At 33.3% G+C, this 24,712-nt stretch overlaps 1 long non-coding RNA gene across 1 annotated transcript in view; it reads right to left on the bottom strand.

Annotated features, from left to right (window-relative positions):
- The window catches only part of LOC107195785, a 109,028-nt gene that overhangs the window by 64,326 nt on the left and 19,990 nt on the right, over positions 1-24,712 (bottom strand). Inside the window, exon 3 of the long non-coding RNA XR_001517034.2 lies at positions 16,440-16,538. This is a non-coding gene — a long non-coding RNA (uncharacterized LOC107195785). The remainder of the gene's footprint in view (positions 1-16,439; positions 16,539-24,712) is intronic.

Raw genomic sequence — 24,712 nt, 5'->3', positions numbered from 1 at the left:
AGCAGGAACAAGTTTAAATATCTGTAAAACTTAAAACATCGTATAATGACATAAAAATAAAATGAAAACTCTGCTAAACCAATTTTTAAAACCACCCTGCCTAAAACTGCTTGGAACCACTTCTTGACCCAAGCATGAAGAAACTGTAATCTTTTTAGTGCATTCTGTATAAACCGCTACTTGTATCAGTTAAATCAAAAGGAGAATATTTTCATGGATATCTTAAGAGTTCAAAGCTACATAAGTTTTTTTTTTTAATTGCAAAGAGTTAGCTACTCAATAGATTGTTATCTCACCTAAAACATTAATACAATGAAGAGCAAAGCCTTGATATAACATATGCTGGAATATAAGTTTTCAACATAAACATTATCGAAATGTTTTAATATAAAAGGGCTTTAAAAAGTATAGAAACAGTTTATATTGTTGAAATTTCTTTACTATTTAACCTGCCATAACCTAAATTAGGTAGTATCATAATTTCTCTCTATTTTTCGGAAATTTCTTAAATAGCAATTAACTGGTAAATTTTCAAACACATGAACAGGATTAAGCATGAATGTAGTAAAAAAAAATTAAAAGTTAAAGCATTTTAGCATGCTTTCAGTATAGAAAGGAATTCACAAAATAAGCATTTATGATATTTAAGATAAGACAGATATCCTTACATATAAGTTAATTAATTTAAAATTTTTAAATTAAGAATTTTGTTATATTCTCTTGCAACTGTATTTCTCACTGATTCTTTATAGAAAGGTGAGTGAAGAGCAGTCCACTAATATGATCTCACACAAAAACAAAGCAAAGTTATACAGCAGGGTATATTCCAGAAGATTCCAAAAATATAAGAAACAAAATGCTAATTTTAATCAACATCTCTCTAGAAATGGACAGTCTAAACCATTTACCAAAATCTCAAAAAAGCCATCTGTCTACCTCCTACACAGAATAAAAGGTTCAGCTACATGAAGAAATGAGAAAGTTCCCTACCTCATCTACTCCATTCTCATTCTTTTATCTCTTGCAAAGATACCCAGTAACTAATCAGAAATTGCCTTTACCTACCACCTCTATTTAAACATAGGATTACATTCTTTACAAAATATACTGAAATACTCCCTTGAGAATCAAGAAGAAATAAATACACAACTAACATTGTCATATGGACAGAACTCTCAGAATGGAGAGAAAGGAACCTGTCTTGTGTGTTTCATTTATTGTTTATTGCTGAGGCATACTGAGTGGAAAAACTGAAACAGAAAACTTACTTTCAAAGGAAATATTCATTCATGGCTCTTGTATTTGAATGATGTAAGTGGTTCTATAGTACTCTGCTCATAAAGCTGAAGGCTGCTGGCTTATCCTTGAGAAGCATGGATATGTTCTATGGGAAACTTTTATGAAGCACTAATTTCATTTATCGCAAAATAGAAACATTATTTTACTATCCAACTGTGAGATATTTTGAAAAACAGTAAGTATGAAATAAGTATGCAATAATGGTGATCAATATACTTCAAACTTTACATATATCCCATAACTAACTCTTTGTCCTTCAATATAAGTTTTAATTTCTCTAATATGTAACTTCTCAGCCTAATTTGGCCTTTTTTTCTAATAATATCTTCCAATATAATCATAGATCTTTCAAATGTTAATATTGTTTAAGGTGGATAAAGTATCAACAAAAATATATAATTCACACACTTAAAATATAGCCCCATTTGTCCTGTGACATCTGTCAAAATACTTCAAGAAATTTATGTATTTCAAAGAGTTCGAAATTAAAAGTGCTACTGTGTTTGCTACTGCTGCTAATCTTGAAGAGTAGAAGGCATTACATTGTGCATTCAGTTATTTTATGTCTGTCCCATGTATGCATTCACACACACACACACGTATTTTAAGTACACACTGTGTCTGTTCTAGGTAATTGGCTGAAATGCTCCAATACACTATGATTTCAGTCAGTAGTATATCTTAGAAAGCAAGAAACCATTCATACACCTAAAAGAGAAAAATAGAGGTATTTAGTAATTCTTTGATATGCAAAAGAAGGCACTTACCTTCCATTTCTATGGACATCTGAAACCGCACTGGAAACCCAGCAACGGGGAGAGGGGCTTTATTGCAGGGTGAATCATCCCCACGTAGATGCTCTGAACAACCCCTGTATGCATACTGACATCATCAGGAGAGACTTGGAGGCAGAGGGTACTATGGTAACCAAGCAATATGCTGGGAGACAGAAGCCTTTAATTGCTTTAACAACTTCCTGGGGCTAGAGCTACCAGGCTTGGATTTGCTAAATAGGAAATGAAGGTTGTCACAGAAGCGGTGAGTGTGACACAGAGCAAGGGAACTCAATGAATTCTGAATCTATTCATTGCGATGTGACTTTTTAATGACGAATGTCATTACATGATTCCATTAGCAATATTCTTCTCATAGCTGAAGCTCTGAAAAAGTCACAGTTCAATAAATAATGCTTCCAGGCAGCAAGTATTCATAGTATAAGTGTTTATAGATGGCTTTCTTATTTAACAAACATTAATATTATTGAATTACAAACATCCTTTTCCTTGAGGGGTAACACTTGATTCCCTCTGAAAAGAAAGCTCACATCTGTGCCTCCGGTGGTGGTCAGCGTACTGATAACAATGAAAACTGATCCTCTCTATTTACTTCAGGAGGCGTCAGCTGCCTATTCCATTTATCTCCAAGCTCCAGTAAAGCATTACCGATACATCACTTATCCAGAAAACACCTCCAGCGAAATGCCTAATTATGACACCCAGATAAAATCAGAAGAAATCTGCCATCTTACTGCTACATAGTCTTCTTGATTAAGTCTCTTCTATCACAGGCAGAATTACTTCTACTTCTAACAACCCCCGAAGCTACACATAATTTAAATCTTCACTTTGAACTATTCGTCCTGCCCTGCATCTGTCACCCACATTCATAGGAATGCAACCCCTCTTAAAAATACCAGGTTTAAAGTAACTGTTTAAAATAATAATGTTTCAACATCAAACTGAGTCTATAATGATATATCATGCTTATTTGATCAAATGTGATGCTTTAATAAGTATATAATTATCATCTGTACTATAAAAACTATTGTTTTCTTCTTCATGAATATTGGATTGACATGTTTTTAAACAATACCATGGTCTAATTTTTCTACTGCAAATACTGTAATTGCAAAGATAAGCAAGTAACTTGGCAGATCTTCTTTAAGACAGTCATAACACAATAAAACATGAAGGTTGTCATTCTGTACTGTATACTTAGATCTAAGCCATTTCAAAGAAACTATTATTATCTCTATTTCAATTTAGGTGAAGCTAAACCCGCTTTTAATGTTTCCCTTGTGAGAAAATAGCATACGAATGAATTGCAATAATACTGCTTACAAAAATAGTAAAATGGAACACAACAGCACCAATATACAATCTGGGAAAATGTCAAAAAATTTAAAACTAATTGACAGGTTAGACTTTTCACTACTGTAGAGGTTAGGGAGAATTCTGAAAGCACAGTAAAATCAGCCCTCGCAAAACCCATAATAAGTCAGTTTTTCTTAACCTAGATAAAGTGAAAAACCTTTATAACAAAATGGTATTACTTCTATCCTTTCACTTGCTCTTCCTGAGATCCTGATTTTGAGAAGCAAAACATGCAAATTTTGTGAAAATTATATGCAAAATTTACCATGATATAAGTGAAAATAGTATGTGTATATATACACACACATACGTATATATACTTATACATCATACATATGATCCAAATTTTAAATAAATGTATTTATTTATTTAAATGTGTATTGAAAAATGTCTAGAAGATATACATCCAATTGCTAGGAGTGGTTAACTTCTGGCAGTTTCAATTAGACTCAGAGAGTCCTCCAATTTTTATATTATATATTTTTAAACTTTTAAACATTTTTTAGCCATGGATATGAATTACTATTGTAATTTGAAAAATAGAAGTTCATTAAATGTGTTCTGAATTTGCAATCCTGGTTTACCTGTTCTCAGAGAAAATCTATGATAGGTTCAGGGGACTAGATCCTAACATACTAGCCAGACTATTTTGAGGTCGTTTCAAACAATTTTTACTAGGGAGATGACCCATGTCTCTAAACAGAATTAAGATGGGTAAAGCAAATAAAGGTTATCTAGATAACACACACACACAAAAGAGAGCAGGTTTATTGACTTTTCCAGAGATGCAATGGTCATGAAGAAATAGTCCAACGATAAAGCTAGTTTGTTAGATTTTTTTTTAAAGGTACATTTTTTAAAAGAGCCTATCCAAAAATAAGACCAAATCAAGGTGTCTGACCACTAAAAAAGGCTGAACAGAATATGGAAGCAGACAGAAATCAAGCATCAGTGAGTCAAATGGCCCTATGTGGCCAGATTATATCCTGTTAAAGATGCTTGCTTTAGAAAAAAGGGGCCTAATTTCCCCAACCTCCGTTTCCTAATTTCAGGTTTCATTCAGTTTTTATTCTCCTCAATCTACAAAAACAGCTCAATGTGTCATGTTCTCTTTAGTGTTCTATTTCCTCTTACCACTCCACTAAAATTTTTGATCAATGCAATCTTACCACCTTCTCAGAGAAGATCATAAACTCTTTCTGAAATTGACAATTTCCTACAAAAATCACTATCCCCTTTCCTTGGATTCCCAAGGATAGCAGAGAGAGGCCCTGTGAAGTAAACACCCTCCTTAGGCCACTCAGCATAGAGCTGGGGGCAGGTCCATAATCTACCCAATAATAGCACTAGTTCCACTAACCTCTGATATGTTGTTCCTGGGTGACTGTATACCCCCTTTGATTTGCCCCAAACTTTAGAAAATCTAGTTCTTATTTTTTTCCCAGTGCATCCTAAGGCTTCGCAGACATCCAAACAGTATTATAATTTCTCAAAACTGAAAGAAAATGAAAGTTAGAAAGTAGAAATGTTCTTACACACACACACACGCACACACGTGTGTGTGTGTGTATGGGAGCAGGGAGTGAGCTCACATTTCCCAAAGAAATTACCACTTGACTGTGAAAGTAGTATATATCTTATCTAATTCCTATGCAACCACCTTAATCCTTAAATTGAAGTTTGGAGTTCAACAAGGCCCTGAGCTTAACTTGTTTCTTAAAGTGAAATCATGTTGGCAAGTGCCAATTCCGAGGCAAATGAAGATTAAAGTGCTACTTCTGTGAAAATATTTGGCCAGCATTTCTAAAGTTTTGGGTAGCCAACTACAATGCCAGTCTGCTTCCTCCCCCAAATCATTTTTCTGATAAGGCAAAAACGCCCTTCATTCTAAACTAGATTTTCTTCATAATTTATGTTTAACTTCCTCCTAGCCCAGCTAAGCAGCATACGTGGCTCCCCCGGTCTTGATACAATACTTTCCCTAATACCAGTTAAGCATGTTATAAGTATTGAAAAACGACAGTGGTATATAGGATTTTATCATTAGCATTTGAGTTTTAATTTGTTAATTACAACAAATTCATACTGATTTAATGAAAAAGTATCACAAGAATTTCCAATAGCAAAAAGTTCTAACTCCCCATCACCATTAAATCTAGTCAATGACTAAATGTCATCGATCAAGTCCCACACTTGTCCCTCTAGCTTAGATCTCTTTTATCGGTCATCTCATAAGGCTCTGGTCTCACTGACTTCAGTGTCTCACACCTTTAATCATTCTATGTATCTAATGAGCTTTTACAAACATCGCCTTACCAGTTTACCAGTTTACCACGAAGCTCTGAAATCTTTAAAGGCTCCCTTTGTGGGCTACTAAAGCAAGTGCATATTTCATAGCTTAAACCTAAGCCCATATTTGTCAGACTTACCTCCAGGCAACTGGAGCTATAGCCAACTAGACAACCTGATACACTAATATGTACCCATACTTTCTCTCCTCCAGACCTTTGCTCTTTCTGCCTCCTCCTCCTGTAAGCCCACAGATACCTACCAATTCCCCCCATGCCCCTCCACACACCTGTCCTTCCTCCCTACCAACCCAAACCTACCAGTCCTTCAAGACCCACCTCTTCCATCAGCTATGGGTTCCTCCTCAGAAATTCTAGCGTTCTCTACCTTACTAACTGCATTTAAAACATTCTACTGCCTTAATATCATGTATCTTATTTCCCTACTCAACTTAATCTTCTGAAAGGTAGAGACAAAGTCTATATTTGCCTCTTATTCTCTATATAGCTCCATGCCTTACAGTTGGCATTCACTGGATATTTATTGAATAAATGAACAAAAAAGTATTATGTCCTAATTATTTTTTGAAGTGTTTAAGATTAAATTATTTCATTTAATCTTTGAAACAATCTAATGTGGTAGGGTAAAGTAGAAACTGGCATTTTATTTTTGAAATGAAAATGAACAGATATTGAAAATGATGCTGTGATTTCTTTTCTATCACATAGCTTCTAGCTCCCCTTATTTCCCAATATGTTCCTGTCTTGGGTAGCTACTGCTTCTAATGGTAGCCAGAAGGAAGGTACTATGATATTCCCTTACAGAGAATCCACCGTATCTTAAGAATTAAGCCAACATGGCGTTAATTTTTCTTTCTTACCAATAACCTGTGGTATACTCATTCACCATGGCATTTTCATGTCAACTTATGGCTTCGGAGAGGCATCTCTTGTTACCCATTTCCCTTCCCTATGTCTAGCTAATACCCGGAGAGGCTATTTCCTCTGCTCTATCCTAGCTTCTCAGAGTAACTAACACTTTGAGCAAATCCCTGACTTTTCTAAACATCAGTTTCTCATTTTCAAAAAGAGAAGAACAATAGTACCACCTCATATTGTAGTTATGAAGATGAAGATAATGCATAAAGTACTGGCACATCACAAGCCTTCAATAAACAGTAGTTATTAAAGTTAATGATAATGAACAAAACCACAAAGACTGAGATTATACCACCTTCTCTGAAAGGCTTCATTTGTATTTTGGAAGTGTCGTAATTTGGTAATAAGGAAGCAGAAGTTGGCCTAGTAAGGGTATTTAAGAGCTTGAGTAATCAGGTAAAGGGGCTTAGGTTTTTTGCTGTTTAAAATAAGGGTGTTGATCTCTTCCATTCTAAAGCAATTTTAAAAAATTTCCCCACACAAATACCTGCCCTCTTCTGCAACCAAGCCCAGCAGAGCACCCAACGTGTAGGTACTTTTCTCAATTCAAACTGTAATAGACTGAAATTACTCAAAATTTCATCTTTAAAGAATTTTAATTTTGCTTTCATTTAAAGATCCAGGACTAGATCCCTATACTACTTCTGAGCTTACCCAAGAGTCAATTAACTTTAATGTTTTCCCAAAACTAAACATGGATTATAAAGCCTTCAATGTTTTTAATCAAAAAGTCAAAGGTATTATAGATGATGGCTTACTGTAATAGCAAAAACTTATTTCAACATTTCATGATTCTAATTTTGATTACAATTCCCAGAGGAAGCACTGGATTAAGTTCTAATATACTTTTCTAAAAAAGCTAGTTTTAAGATAAATTCTCATTTTAGTCTCTCAATTAGTGGAACTTTAAAATACCTTTTCCCTAGGATACAAAGAAGGAGCTTTGAGTAAAACGTAGAATATATGTATAAATCTAAGCACAGATAATGTTTTCAAAAAATAAAAGGAAGCTTAAAAGGGGTTAAAGATGCTGCTTGCAGCTGAAGAAGACCAACAGTGCTAACAGAATCTGACAGCGGGATGCGGGTCATAATGCTTCTGAATGAAATCTTTTTGTGCAAGGTGGACACAAAGGGCGTCCAGGCAGGAGTGAGTGAGTGAGTGAGTGAGTGAGTGAGTGTGTGTGTGTGTGTGTGTGTGTGCGTGTGTGTGTGTGTTTGGATTTAAATTAACCAAGTCAGTGCCACAATGCTAAGATTCCTTCTGTTTCACTGATTAAGGCAGGTTTACCGGCAATTCCCAAACGAGGTCAACAGCTCCTAAAAGGTCAAAAGCAGCAACTTACACCAAATGTTCCAGATTAAAAAGCAGCAATAACTTCTCCCTCTATAATTTGCTGGGTGTGACTTATTATGCAGGAGATTATCCGGTTTTAATCAACTGCCTGTTTTTCTTTTTCTTCTTTTCATTTTTCCCCAAAAGTTAAAACATATTTTCACATTTTAATGACATACATTATAAGACCACCTCTTTCATTCTACAGTGTCTGGCTAAAACAATACAAATAGCCTAGTTGCAGCACCATGTTTCACATGGGGGTGGGGATGAAACAGAAAGGCATGGAGGTGGAACTATTCTAGCCAACAGGTGACAAGTACAAGCAAAGCATTATCTGTGTTATTAACATAAACTCACAAAAAGAAAGCTATAAAGGTAATAAATGCCATTGTCAAGTAACAAATGCTCAGAAAACAGCATGCATATAAAAAGGAAGAACCCAAGCCAGGTGGTTCTGGGTTCCAAATCACGAATTTTAGGCCTTTGGGAGCTTTTTTAAAATCCAGTGTTTGTTTTTCCCAAGCAGTATAGGACCAAATGTATTCTCATAAAATATTAATCATGTGTATCTTGGGCTCTAAGTCGAAAAGAAAAGGGAAGAGAAAATAAACCAAGGATACTAGAATATAAAGTGATCAAGACCAGCTCTTCACTGACGATGCGGTAGAAACAATAACTACCAGCCCAGGGACTCAAAGGAAATTCTGAGAACTCAACACGGGCCCCTTCCTTCATTTAATGTTCCCGACCTTCAGTTGTGCAAAGGGAGGCATTGCAGTATAGGTTTTTAGAGCACAGCATTGGGTCAATATCTCAGCTCTGACACCTCCCTGGGCCTTGCTTTTGTCACCTATAAAACTAAGAAAAGAAGAATCGTACCTCTGAAAGTTGTTGAGAGCACTGCTATGAGCTAGTCATGGTTTCAGGTATTTGGAACAAGCCATACAAGGCCTCGGTGTTGAACAAACCATACAAGGCCTTGGCTCTCAGAAATCTTGCATTCTGGATTGGGTAATAAAACAATAAACAATTAAATAAAATAATATTATATATATAGAAAAGGGTTCTGAAGAATCATATCATAGAATGATGAGATAAGAAACTGACCGGATGGGCTTAACAGTTGTCAGAGAGAAACCTCCATCTCAGAAGAAATGACATTTGAATAAGGAGAAGCAGCAAGATGTATAAAATAAAAAGACAGAGCCTTTCAGGCATAAAGATCATCAAGAACAAAAATCCAAGACAGAAATGAACTTAGAATGCTGAAGGAACATAAAGAAGCCCAATGTGGCTGAAAGATAGTGAGCAGTGAGCAATAAGTTTAGACACCTATTAGACAATTAAGTGAAGGAGCCAAATAATAATGAATTCATGAATGGAGCCTGACTTAGAGGATGAAACTGGAAATATAAATTTGGGAATCACCTACTTAACAGAAATCTCTGTAAAGCACCCAGCATAGTGCTTGAATACTATGTATTGATAATGAATCTTTCTATTCCTACTTTTCCATGTAACTGAGTTGATATTCGCATTAGGGAGACTGTCAGCAAAACAAAGAGACAAAAGACAGGTTAGGGTTGAATTAGCTCAAGGAAAACAAATGTGTTTCACGTTACCAACCTCTACAAAAATAGTAGGAACTTCCCGGCGTTCTGGGAGCAAGATTCTGAGGCCAACTATGAGCCTGTTTAACAATATGTTCCATCACACGCAAAATACATAAATGGTAACAGATTTCCAAGGCTCTGGAATTGAAATTTTTTGTTCACTATAAGTTTCATTTATTCATTTTTCATTTTTAGTAATTATTTTTCATAATACTTAATATGATATATTAATTATATATTAATAATTAATATAATACTATGAATTAGATACCATTACTATCCCTATTTTATAGTTAATTTATTTACCCAAAGTGACAAGCTGCCTTCAAACAGTTAAAATCTGGGCGTCTCTAACTCTTGAGGGGATGATCCTACCCACTGTGATATATACATGTAAAATTTGCTAAATTAGCTCCTTATTTGTATTCCCCTAACTGCACTTTAAGGGTCTTTCCAGCTGAGCCTAATATCTGGTTCCAGTATGGAATGTCTTCTACAATCTCATCAGCCTATTTCTGGCATGTTCTCTGGTTTCTAAATTCACACGTTGCCTTCTGAAGAAAGCATCCAATCACAATTCTGTTCTGTGTTGATGTTAGTGGAAAACATCCTTATTCCCTAAAATGCCAAATCCTATGTGATTTAGTGATTAGGTAATTTTGTAGACAGAATGACTTAATTTTAGCAAATGTCAAAATTCCAAGTTATTTTATCAATCACATACCTATTCTTCATCACTTACCCTATTCTTCAGCGTATAGTCTTATCCAGCTGCATTTAAAACACACACATACACTTTATCAAATTGTTACTACCATTGTTATTGGTAACTCGTCCACAAAACAGCAGATTCATATACTTTGACTAAAGAATAGGAATTTTTATGAATTTAGTCCTAAGGAATAGGAATTTTAAGGATTGTAGGGCAGTGAGAAGTAAAAACTCTTGTACACATTACAGACTAACCACAAAAGAGGCGAAAAAAAAAGCTAAACTATATTTAACCCTGAACTGCTTTGTCTTTTCTTTCCATCCTCATGCTTTTTTTCCCCACCTATTTTCTGTGAGAGGGCTTCATAACAGGAAAAAAGTATGCCATATACTACATTGATTTGATTCCAGCAAACTAACCAAATTTTGAATTTTTATTAGCAAGAGCCATAGGCAAAAATAATAATATATTATATCTACCAGAGTGGTTAGTTTTATTCATGAACCCATGCTGGGTTAAGAAAAAAAGAAAGAGAGAGAGAAAAAGCTAACTTCAAAGAATTACTGAGATGATTAACTCTCCAGACACAAATGAGAATCACAAACTACTTTGATGTGTGAGAATTTTTAGTGCCTAAATTTAAAGAAAGGACAATACAAGTTTAACCATTTTTAAAAAAAAAAATCCAATGATACACTTTTGCATCTTGAAAACCAATAATTACCTGAGGGAATAAACAAAACTGGAGCTCAGCCTCAGAAATTAAGCCTTCAGTGCAAAGCATACAAACAATATTCTTCTTTCATCATCATACAGTTCAGTGGCAAAATGCCAGCCCCAATATGTTCAGTACAGAAAATACAACTCTTTACACTGTCATTTTATCAGTCACCCACTCCACAAGGTAAACTGAGCATTACTCAAGCTGCATACACATCTTCATCTCAAAAATTCAACGAAGCTTAAATCAGAGTATTTTTCAATATACAAACTAAGTGGCACATAATTGCAAAGACTACAGTTGTATAAGAACTTGTGCCAATAATTAATGTGAAATGAACACTGACAATCATCAAAAAATGCTAACCTTGAAGCCCTGAGCAATCTCTATCATTTATACAGTGTATATCATGGTCTATTTTTGCACAAAATTTGAGAATTATTGTTTAATATGTATAATTCTTAAAAACTCTGTGAAAATAGGCCGTGAAATATACTGTATAAATTTCAAGAGAAAATAGAAATTAAGAAGAAAAGTGTGTGAATTAAAATATGTGATTTTTTTTATAACAATGGCCCAAAGACATGGGGAAGATGTAAGGCTGATACTATGTACTTTAAATGGCTTTTCACATGTAATTATATCAGATATGATATTATTTATTAAAATATTTGTACTTACCAATCTGGATATATTTAAATATTCTTAAGACCTAAATGCTATAATATTATAATTTTCTCTTCTTTCTCCTACCAAATTGACATATCTTTATCAATAACCGCTTGGGAAAATATGCAATGCGATCTCAAAAAGAATTACTGTGCTTGATTAAACAAGGTGAAAATGCAGTTTTTAAAAAATATTCTGCCTGACATTCAGTTCTATATGCTAGTATAGCAGGTCAAAAGCCATTAGCTACCTTCTGAAAATACACAATCAAAAAAGTGCTTTAAAATTATTTTGTATACAGTATTCTCAAATGAGTGAGGTTATACTCTAAATGTTTAAAAATGTGATGCTTCAAAAAGAAATATACTTACCATGCCAGAAATTAATTTCAAAATAAGATTTATAATGGCCACATAATCTAGAACATTCACATTGGATAAAGAAAGCTCCATGTTTACTGTGAGAGAAATGAATACATAAAATAACCAACCACCTCTACGCTATGTGCTTACCGTCTCCCTTTCCAATAAAAACAACAAATTCAATATGATTCCTAGGAGTCTCAGGACATTCTCTTACCAACCAATAGTCTTCTGAGGAATGATCCAACAGTCGTTTGTATCTTTAAGACATTCTACAGGTGGATTGACACAGAAAAAGCAAAACGCCAGCTTCTGTGCTGCTGCACATAAAGAATTCATAATTCTGTCTTGTTTAACATTTCACACTTGGCAATGAAGTGTATGGCTCCTACCATTACCCTATTAATAGGTTCTATTAGCAATTATTTCATAACTGGTCACTCAGTACTTTGTACAATCAGGTACTATATCTTAATTCATTTAATCCTCATAATGACTTTATGATGTAGGTAATAGTCTATTGTCATTTTATAAGTAAGAAAATAAAGGCACAAAGAGGTTAAGTAACTTGTTCATAGTTATAAAGACAGCAGGTGGCTAAACTGCAATCAGGGAAACTTACAGGTTATAGAGGTCCTGAATGTGATGTGCGACCAAGGGAAAGAAAATGAAGGAGGTGAAAGTACAAGGAGAATCAAATGAAAGGATGGAATAGAGACAAATACTTTCTCTTTCACTGTTTTCTCTAATCTTGTCTGACTGTGGTGTGCTTAATAAACAAAAATAAAGAGGTAACATATGTTACCCAAAGCATATACAGATTTTATGCAATCTCGATCAAAATATCAATGGCATTTTTTAAAGACATAGAACAAAAAAATCATCAGATTTATATAGAACCACAAAAGACCCCGAATAGCCAAAGCAATCTTGAGAACAAGGCTGGAGGTTTTACACTCCCTGATTTCAAATTATACTACAAAGCAACAATAGTCAAAACACCATAATATTAGCAAAAAAACAGACACACAGACCAATGCAACAGAATTAAGAACCCAGAAATAAACTCACATTTATATGAGTAAATAATTTTCGAGAAAGGAGCCAAAAGCATACAATGGAGGAAAAAAAGCCTCTTCAATAAACCATTTATTGAAATTGGAAAGCCACATGCAAAAGAATCAAACTAGACTGCTATAGGTCAACATACATAAAAATTAACTCAAAATGGATCAAAGAAATAAATATAAGATCTGAAACAATAAAATGTATAGAAGAAAACATAGGTACTAAATTTATGGACCTCAGTCTTAGAGAGGATATTATAAACTTGACCCCAAAGCAAAGGGAAGTAAAAGTAAAAATAAATGAATGGGACTATATCAAATAAAAGGCTTCTGCACAGCAAAAGAAACCATCAACGAAACAAAGAGACAACTAACCAAAGGGGAGAAGATATTTGCAAATAACACTTCTGATAAGAGGCTAATATCCAAAATATACAACTCAACAACAAAAACACAAACAACCCAATTAAAAAATGAGCAGAGGTCCTGAACAGATATTTCTCCCAAGGAGACATACAAATGGTCACCTATGAAAAGATGCTCAACTTCACTAGCTACTAGGGAAATGAAAATCAAAACTACAATGAGCTATCACCTCACTCGCACTTGTTAGAATGACCCTTATACTCCTCAAAAAAATTAAGAATAGAATTACCATACGATCCAGCAATCTCTCTTCTGAATATCTATATCTCAAAAATGTAAAAACATTTATCTGTAAAAATATATGTACCCATATGTTCATTGCAGCATTATTCATGGTGGCCAAGACATGGAAACGACTGAAGTATCCTTCAATAGATGATTAGATAAAGAAGATGTGGTACATATATAAAATGGAATATTACTCAGCTATAAGAAAAGATAAAATACTACCTTTTGCAACAACATGGATGGATCTTGAGAATATTATGCTAAGCAAAATAAGTCAGATGGAAAAAGTCAAGAATCATATGATTTCATTCATATGTGGGACATAAAACCGAGAGCAACAAACAAATAAGACAGACAAAAACTCATAGACACAGACAACAGTTTAATGATTACCAGAGAGAAAGAGGGGTGGGGAGGAGGTAGAAAAGGTTTGTAAAAGGGGTCAAATATATGGTGAGAGAAGGAGATTTGACTTTAGGTGGGTGGTGAACACACAAAGCAATATACAGATGATGTATTATTGAATTGTACATTTGAAATTTATCTAATTTTATTAACCAATGTCACCTCAATAAACTTAATACAAGCAGAACATCTCTCAATGGAATCTACAACATTCTACACTGTGGATGAATCAATTGTTATCTGAAGAGTAAGATTAAAACTGGTTTTACTCTTTAGGTTTACCTCTTTAGGTAAAACCACTGAGAACTAATGCTTTTAATAAAGTTCTGTGATGACTATTTTGAAAAATAAATAGATAGATAGATAGATAGATAGATAGATAGATAGATAGATAGATAGATAGATAGATAGATATAGATAGACAGACAGACAGACAGACAGACAGACAGACAGACAGACAGACAGACAGATAGATAGATAGATAGATAGATAGATAGATAGATAGATAGATATAGACAGATAGATGGCAGAATTGTAACCAGGTTTGCAAGAAAAAAAATGACTCCTACTTAAACACTAGGAAGATAATATTTTCTTGATTTATTTCAAAAGATGGATTTCTGCTGTGTGGAAATGCAAATACCCAATCTCACTGCCCAAGCTCTAAGATGGTATCTGATGAATAAACACACATTTTGGTACTATGTCAGATTCACAGGCTGTCGAGGCACAAATGGGTATATAAGAGTCCGAGACTATTCACCTATAAACCTGGTCCCTAGCATAGGTGAAGGGCAACTCTGGAAGACTGACTTCATAAAGGCTCAGTGGAGCTCTCAGATTGCTGGCTCAAGAGGTTCCAGTCACTCTGGTGTTGTCTTCATTGACTTGGTCCCATCTAAACTCGTTTAAAATAAATCTTAAACTGGCTCCCCAATATTAATGCCCACTATCCCTTTCAGGGGTCCTAATCCAAAAATCTTTCACCAGATCATGGGGGCTCTCATTGATGCTGTTGGGTATTTGGATTTCCTAATAACCCTTCGTTAATAAAATATGCATTCAAACAAAATGCTCCTGTCAAAATGGAGATTCTAAAATATTTCTGGAAAACACAAAATCCTCTCATGATAAGGTTGAAAAAGATTACCCTGTCCATACCCAAAACAAAGGAAATCAAATCCCTGCTTTAAATGGGGACTGTTGCTATTTGTTTTATGGATAAAGGCCAAATTATGCATATTTTTGTGACCTCAGTCAAGAATCAAGGTCAATCACCAGATTTTCTCCCATACCAACAACATAGCAGCAGCATGAATACAGATGTTCCTTATCTTTTTTACCATGATTTTTTAAATTTGGTTTTTCCTCTCAGAGCACCTAAGGTTTCTTTGTTTGTCAAAAGGGTAGCCATTAAGAAAATCACTTAGCTAAAAAGGAAATTAGCTAGCAAATTTGATACAAAACAGATAGTAACAACACCAACAGCAATCTGTACACACAAATTAAGGCAGTAAAGAGTTGCTCTGATAAGCACTTTTAAACTATTAGTGGTATTCAAAAACAGCATCACCACTATTAGAGGTCAGAAAGCAGTTTTAAACATTTCCTCTTGTCTTACTTGGTTCCCACAAAACCCTTAAGAATAATTTTTGGGTTTTACATATGGATGTACAGAGAAAGACAGCAGAAAGAGAAAACATAAAAAGTATCAGGCCAGGATAACTCATCTCCCTTTCCAAACATTTCTATGTATCTTCTTTTATTTGTCACTGTTTTGAGGAACCATCTAATACTAGTTCAGTTTTGAGAAAAGCCTCATAAATTAAATAAACAACACAACAGAAAGAAGACTTTTGAATCTCATAAAAGATGGTGCCAGATTTTGAAGCACACGGTTTTCAAGCAAAAACATATCAGAATTTTCATAATTACATTGTACATGTTCAATAGATATATATTTTTAAAGCTAATAATCTTTTATTTATTCACATAATATTTGACAGGAAAAAACGTAACCAAATAATTGTAATTTTCACTATGTTTCATATTTAATCAAAATGTCTTCAGCTTTCTACAAAATTTAAAATTTTCTTAAATGTCTATATTGAAAATCATACAGATTAGGAAGAATCTGATAATGTAATAACACTAATAACTTCTTTTTACTTCCGCCAATTCATTCCAGAAAAACAGCTTTCTATCTACTCAAATCATACCTCTGCTCTGCTGCAAGCTGGGGCCATTTCTGAATGTCCTCCCTCTTTCTTCATCTCAGTGGGACCCAGTCATCATGGTCAGTGCTGCATTATACTGACCTTCAAGATAATGTAAATAGAAGATAACCAGTAACAGTAATTCATGTTTAAGTGATCATTTAAATCAGCTTTATAAAATTGAGTCTCAAGGGGTAACTGGCCAAGGATAAATAAACCACTTCAAGTACATTTTAAATTCAAAAGTATTAAAAAAGTAATGAACTTTATTTAAAATTCTCCAATAAAGGGAACAGTAGGTTTATGAATATGTTCAATTAATTTTTTAAAAAGAGAAATGTGCATTTAATTTGTTAAATCAGAAATCTTAGGTAAATGTAACACAATATATTCAATTAATTTTTTAGATATTGCTGAATTAATTCTAAATGTAAAAATAATCTGCTCTAACTCTAATCACTTTATAAAACTGAAAAATTAATTCTGTATATCTAGTATAAAAGTGTTGCTATAATTCCTTAATGCATTTAATGTTTTCAAAATTCTTTTAAAAATTTTTTACTAGTTTAGTTTTTTAAATGAGAAAAGATATACTATGTTACTGTTAGGCTTTAAAATAAAATCAGTACTTACTTAGCATGCTTAATATACTTAAATATGTCTTATATTTATGTACATAATATACTTAAAATACTGCATTTAACCAACAACCATTTTAAGGATTTTCCAATAGTTTCAAAATTTTTTAAATTTCCATTTATAAGAAGCTTTTGATTCAAACATTAAAAATGGAAAAGCCTAGCCACTTCAGGTTTAATTTATATGGATATTTAAATATGTATCTATTTGTTTCTTCTATGAATTTTAAAAGCAAATAACCAGGTGTTCTACAAAAAAATTCATGAATTCAGAGAAAGTATCTTACATCATTTTTAAAGGAAGAAAAGAAAAAGTAGGAGTGAGGCATTATTTTAGTGGAGAAAGAAAAGAATGTATTCTGTTTCTCTGAGGATCAAGACTACTAACCACAATGCCAAAGGGTAGATATTTTAAAGAAAAAAAAATTATTTCCACATTATTTGATTATCACTAAACTCCACTTCATGGCACTCTTATTTGCTACCCAAGACTTTTGTGTTATTTTTTTTCTAAGATGGCAAAAGGAAGCACATTTCTTGCTCATAATCAAATTGGTCAGTGAGAGACTACCATAAGCCTCAAAAACTGTGAAGCTGTATTCAGATTTGCAAGAATAAACCAATGGTAATTATGTGTTGTAAATTCCTCACTTAACAAAATTATGGTTTGTAGGGTTCCTTTAAATAAGGAGCACCTCTAATGTATTTAGAAGATTTCAAATTACAAAAACTGAATGTCCCATCAACCTTTCATGTTAGTACACTGTCCCCATTCCAACTCTTCATAATGCTAGTCAGTGACAAATAGGTGACCATGTATCATATGCTTCTGAAAGCATAAGGAAATTGCACATCAAGTGCTCTTAATGCAACCAAAATGACCTGAACAGTCAATTGCTTGATAAACAGATTTTTTAAAAGCCTTGTGCAATTGCCAAGTATACAGACACATTCATTTCCTGGAACTTGGTAAATATTTGTTTTGAAAGTAACCTTATAGTCTTTTTTACATGCCCTTTATCACTACTGGATCAGACAGCAATTTATGACAAAAAAAGATTTAATTTATCTTAAATATTTCTCTCAATATTATGATTTTGTCATTACTTTTGTCATCACCTGTCCTCTCCAACATATACACAAAACTACATATAATACACACACATCAATGTTAGTTTCATTACCTCAAGTGAATTTCCTAAATTCCATTCATACCATGTTTAAATATAAATGATAACCCCAAAACAATAAATGGCTCTTATCTCCATCCATGGGAAAAAGGATTGGACAGTTATTCAAATACTTTGTTGTAAGAAATGCAACTCTACTCAATAGTCGATTTGTTATTATCTTCCTTATTGGCATGGGTACAACTTCTCTCAGTGTTTGCACACTGCCCAGTAAAAATGTCAATTGCTGTTGTGTTTAACTATACTATGGAGTAGACCTAAATGGAAATGTTCACTATAGCTACACTTTCCTTCAAGAAACTTCTAGCATGTCATAAATAAAACCCTAGAAACAAGCTATCTGAAGTTATCTGGTTATATATATATCATAAGACTGACTGCTTTACAACTAATTTACAGGATAAGTTTTTATCACCTGGGATTTAAGTAAGGGAATTTACCATATAGATCTTACATTCAGAAACAAACTCCAGATAAAGTTAAGTAGTCCATTTAAAAGGTTTTTTTTTTTTTAAGTTTAGTTTTTCCTTGGTAAAACTTGGCAAAACATAGAAAACAGAAAAATCCACTGGAGAAAAAAGTATAGCAGGTCCTCAAATAAAGTTATTTTGTTATAACATTGATTAGAAAAAAAATTCAGTTCCCCACCCCGGCAACTGTCTGTGTGGAGACTGCATGATCTCCCCATGCCTGTGTGGGTTTTCTCTGAGTCCTCAGTTTTTCTCCAGACCCCAGAGACAAGCACATTAGGTGAACTGGCGTGTTTCAATTGTCCCAGTCTGAATGAGTATAGGTGTGGGTGTGAGTGTTCTCTGAGACGGAAGAGTGTCCTATCCAGGGTGGGTGTCCACCTTGTGCCCTGAGCCGCCAGGACAGGCTCTGGCTACCCTCAACCCCGAACTAGAATAAGTGGGATGGAAAAGAATTTTCTTTTATAAACTTGCACAGTCTTTCTGAAGGATAATTTGGCACATACGTACCAAAAGCTTTTCAAAATGTTCGTACCTGTTTATTTAATTTTACTTCTGGGAATTTATTTTAAAAAATAAATAAAGGTAGGCAAAATATTAATCCAGAAGTATTTTTATCATGGTGCTATTTATAAAAGCAAAAAAGAAAATTCTAAAATCTCAGTAGTACAGGATTGGTATAGGTATAACGCATAAAATAAAAGACAATGCAGCTACTTAGAAAGCAGCTATAAAAGAATATTTAGTGACATGAGAAAATGTTTACTATTTAATGCTCAGAGAAAAAATTGCAGGTTATAAAACAGAATAATCATTATGATCCTAATTTTATGTCTTCCAGTTTGTGCCTGTTTTTTCGTGTATGTGCATATATGCATGAACAGAACAGTAGAATTGCTGACATGCAAACGAATGATATCAGTGTTTACCTCTGAATGGTAAAATATCTGTGAGTGAGTAACATTTAAAATATTGTCATTTTCATACTTTTCTTGTATTTGCAAATATTCTATAATGAACAAATATAATTTGAGGAACAATGGAGGGAAAACATAATTACTCAGAAAAATACAACTATGTAACTTCTTATACAGGTAATACTCAGTTTCTGATAACTAGAATGCCATTGTTCAGAATAATAAAAACAATGTTCCTATAAGAAGTTGAAATGGACTCTTTGCCCACAGAAATGAACAGGGTGGCATTACTTTTCCACCTGGCAAATGCTGCTATATAAAGCAGCATTACGTAACCTAATACTACACTATTAATAGGTTTCTTCCTCTACTACTTAGATCTATTTTCAAGATAATAGTCAAATCACCCAGACAAGAATCAGAGGCTTAGGCACATGAAACATTTTCCAGGATTGACAGCATGTTAGGCCACAAAACAAGTCTCAACAAACTTAAGAAGAATAAAATCATATCAAACATCTTCTCTGATCACAGTGATATGAAAGTAAAAATCAATTACAAGAAGAAAATTTAAAAACACACAAACACATGGAGGTTAAGTAACATGCTATACTAAGCAATGACTGGGTTAACAGAGAGATCAAGGAATAAATCAAAAGATACCTTGAGACAAAATAAAATGAAAACACAATAACCCAAAACCTATGAGACACAGCCAAAGCAGTTCTAAGAGGTAAATTCACAGCAATACAGGCCTATCTTAAGTAATAAGAAAAATCTCAATAAACAATTTAACCACACGTCAAAAGGAACTAGAAAAAAAGAACAAACAAAGCCCAAAGTCTGTAAAAGGTAGGCAACAATAAAGATCAGAGTAGAAATAAACAAAATAGTGTCTAGAAAAACAATATCCAATGACCAAGAGCTGTTTCTTTGAAAAGATAAACAGAATTGATACACCTTTAACCAGACTCATCAAGAAAAAAAGAGAAGACCTAAACAAAATCAGAAATGAAAGAGTGGAAGTGACAACCGATACCACAGGAATACAAAGGATTATAAAAGAATACTACCAACAATTATATGCCAACAAATTGGACAACCTAGAAGAAATGGACTAATTCCTAAAACATACGATCTTCCAAGACTGAGTCTAGAAGAAACAGGAAATCCGAACAGACCAACATATACAAACAAAACCGAAACAGTAATCAAAAACTCCCAACAAACAAAAGTCCTAGACCAAATGTCTTCACAGGCGAATTTTACCAAATATTTAAAGAATTAATGTGTAACCTTCTCAAACTACTCCAAAAAATTCAAGAGGAGGAAAGCATTCCAAGATCATTTTGTGAGGCCAAATTACCCTGATTCCGAAAGCTGACAAACACATTACAAAAAAGAAAATTACTGACCAATATCCCTGATAAATATAGATGCAAAAATCCTTAACAAAACGTTAGCAAACCATATTCAGCAATACATTAAAATAACCATATACCATGATCAAGCGGGATTTATTCCTGGGATGCAAGATTGGTTCAATATCTGCAATCTATTAATATGATACACCAAAAAGAAAGATAAAAGTCATATGATCATATAAATAGATGCAGAAAAAGCATTTGACGAAATCCAGCATCCATTTATAATTTAAAAATCTCAGCAAAATGAGAATAGAGAAAACACACCAGAACATAATAAAGGCCATATATGACAAATCCACAGCTAGCATCATACCCAATGGCGAAAAGCTAAAAGCATTTTCCTTAAGATCAGGCATAAGACAGGGATGTCCGCTTTCACCACTTTCATTCAACACATATAGTAAAAGTCCTGGCCATAGCAATCAAATAAGAAAAAATAAATAAAAAGCATACAAATTAGAAAGGAAGACATAAAACTGTCATTATTTGTAGATAACATAATACTATATGTAGATAACCCTAAAGACTCCACTAAAAACTATTAGCACTGATAAATGAATTGAGTAAAGTAGCATGATACAAAATTAATATTCAGAAATTAGTTGCAATTTTATATACCAATAAACTATCAGAAAAAGAAAGAAGAAAATAATACCATTTACAATTGCAACAAAAAATACAAAATACCTAGGAATAAATTTAACCAAGGTAAAAGACCTGTACTCAGAAAATTATAAGACACTCAAGGAAGACATTGAAGAAGATACAAATAAATGAAAGGATATATTGTGCTCATGAATTGAAAGAATTAACATTGTTAAAATGTCCATACTACCTGAAGTAATCTATATATTTAATACAATCCCTGCCAAAACACCAATGGCATTTTTCATAGAACTAAAACAAATAATTCTAAAATTTATAAGAAACAGTAAAAGACTCTGAATAGCTAAGGCAATCTTGAAAAAGAACAAAGTTAGAAGTATCACACTACCTGATATCAAACTATACTACAAGGGTATAGTAATCAAAACAGTATGCTATTGGCATAAACACAGACACACAGATCAATGGAACAGAACGGACAGCCCAGAAATAAATCAATGCCTATATGGTCAATTAACAATGGCAAAGGAGGCAAGAACATACATTGGGATACAGTTTCTTCAATAAATAGTGTTGGGAAAACTGAACAGAAACATGCAAAAGAATAAAACTGGATCACTTTCTTATACCATAAATTCAAAATGGATTAAAGACTTAAATAGAAGACCTGAAACCATAAAATTCCTGGAAGAAAACATAGGTGGTAAACTCTGTGACATTGCTACTAGTAATACATATATATATTTTTTGGATATGTCTCCTCAGGCAAGGGAACCAATAAAAATTAACAAATGGGACTACATCAAACTAAAGAGCTTTTACATAGCTAAGGAAACCATCAACAAAATGCAAAGACAACCTACTGAATCAGAGAAGATGTTAGCCAATAATATATCTGATAAGGGGTTAATATACAAAATATATAAAAACTCATACAACTTATCACCAAAAAGACAACAATTCAATTAAAAAATGGGCAGAGGACCTGAATAGGCATTTCTCCAAAAAGGACATACAGATGGCCAATATGAAAAGATGCTCAACATCACTACTCAACAGAGAAATCCAAATTTAAACCACAATAAGATATCACCTCATACCTGTGAGAATGACTGTCATCAATAAATCAACAAACAACAAGTGTCGGTGAGGATGTGGAGAAAAGGGAACCCTTGTGCAACTATTGGTGAGATTGTAAACTGGTGCAGCCACTATGGAAAACAGTATGAAGTTTCCTCAAAAAATTAAAAATAGATCTACCATATCACCCAGCAATTCCTACTTCCGGGTATTTATCTGAAGAAATCCAATACATAAATAAGAAAATTGCAAATTTGAAAAGACATATGTATCTCCAAGTTCATTGCAGCATCAGTCACAATAGACAAGATATGAAGCAAACTAAGTGTCCACTGATGGGCGAACAGATAAAGATTTGGTATAGACATACAATGTAATATGAATCAGCCATAAAAATAAGAATGAAATCTTGCCATCTGCAAATATGGATGGACCTAGAGGGTATTATGCTAAGTAAAATAACTCAGATAGAAAAAGACAAATACCATATGATTTCACTTATATGTGGAATCTAAAAAATAAAATAAACGAACAAAAAATCCAGAAACTAACTCATAGATAACAGAGAACTTTTGATGGTTGCCAGATGGAAGAGGGTCAGAGGAGAGTGAGTGAAAAAGGGGAAGAGATAAAGATGTACAAATTGGAAGTTATAAAAACAATCATGGGGATGTAAAGTACAGCACAAAGAATACAGTCATAAATATTGTAATAACTACGTATGACGTCAGGTGGGTACGAAACTTATCAGGGTGATCATTTTGTAAGTTACATAAACGTCTAATCACTATGTTGTACACCTGGGACTAATATAATATTATCCATTAACTATGATTAAAACATTTTTAATTATTAAAAAAAAGAATCAGAGGCTTAGACGAAGCTACTGTCTTAATAAAATAAGCAACAAGAAGGCCGTGAGACCCACTGTAATTTTTGCACATCTATAAAATGGAGATAAGTGTACTACCAAGTCTAGAGGCTGTCTTTCAGGCAAATAATTTCCCATTTCTTGAAGTAATATTATTATTGTTTTTATATCAACAACAAAAAATTTGTGGCATATTTTATAATAACTAAGATACATTAGTTCTCATAATCTTGTATATTGTACACTACATTTTTGATTGTCTGTATTCTAAAGATTATATTTTCTACCCGTTCACTGAGCTTATAAGTAGGCCTAACGAGTTACAGGTAAGCTGATTATTTTGCACATGAAACTATGACTATAATTCCTGAATAAACAAATATCAATCAACAAAGTACTAAGTAGTGTCCATGTTCCAAGAATTATGTCATGTACTGAAAAAAAAAAATTTAAAATATGGGCAAATCATTCCCAAGATCATATATAAGAAAACTGAATTGTAGTTTCCTAAAATTTAGTCTAATGATGACTACTGAATATTTATGAATATGAATAAATAGCTAACGCTTATATTTGTCTTGTTAGTTTGTTCTCTAACTGGAAGCATTTTATTACTTTATAATACCATTTTCATAAGTTTTACATTTTTATTGTAGTAAAATATACATAATATAAAATTTACCTTTTTAAACATTTTTAGGTATACAGTTCGGTTGCATTAAATATCTTCACACTGTCATGCAACTGTCACTACCATCCATCTCCAGAACTTTTACATCTTCCCAAACTGAAAGTACCCTTTAAATAATTATTCTTCATCCTCTATTCTCACCCACTCAGCTCTTGGCAACCACCATTCTGTTTTCTATGTCCATGAATTTGACCATTCTTGTTACCTCATGTAAGTGAAATCATACAATATTAGTTCTTTTATGTCTGGATTATTTCACTTAGCATGATGTCTTCACAATTTACCCATGTTGTAGCATGTGTCAGAATTTCATTCCTTTTTAATGCTGAGTGATATTCTATTGTATGTATATACTACACTTTGTTTACCTATCCATCCATTGATGG

This window comes from Pteropus alecto, unplaced genomic scaffold (genome assembly GCF_000325575.1).
Source record: "Pteropus alecto unplaced genomic scaffold, ASM32557v1 scaffold20, whole genome shotgun sequence".
Lineage (NCBI taxonomy): Eukaryota > Metazoa > Chordata > Mammalia > Chiroptera > Pteropodidae > Pteropus > Pteropus alecto.
This window is presented reverse-complemented; position numbering and strand designations above follow the sequence as displayed.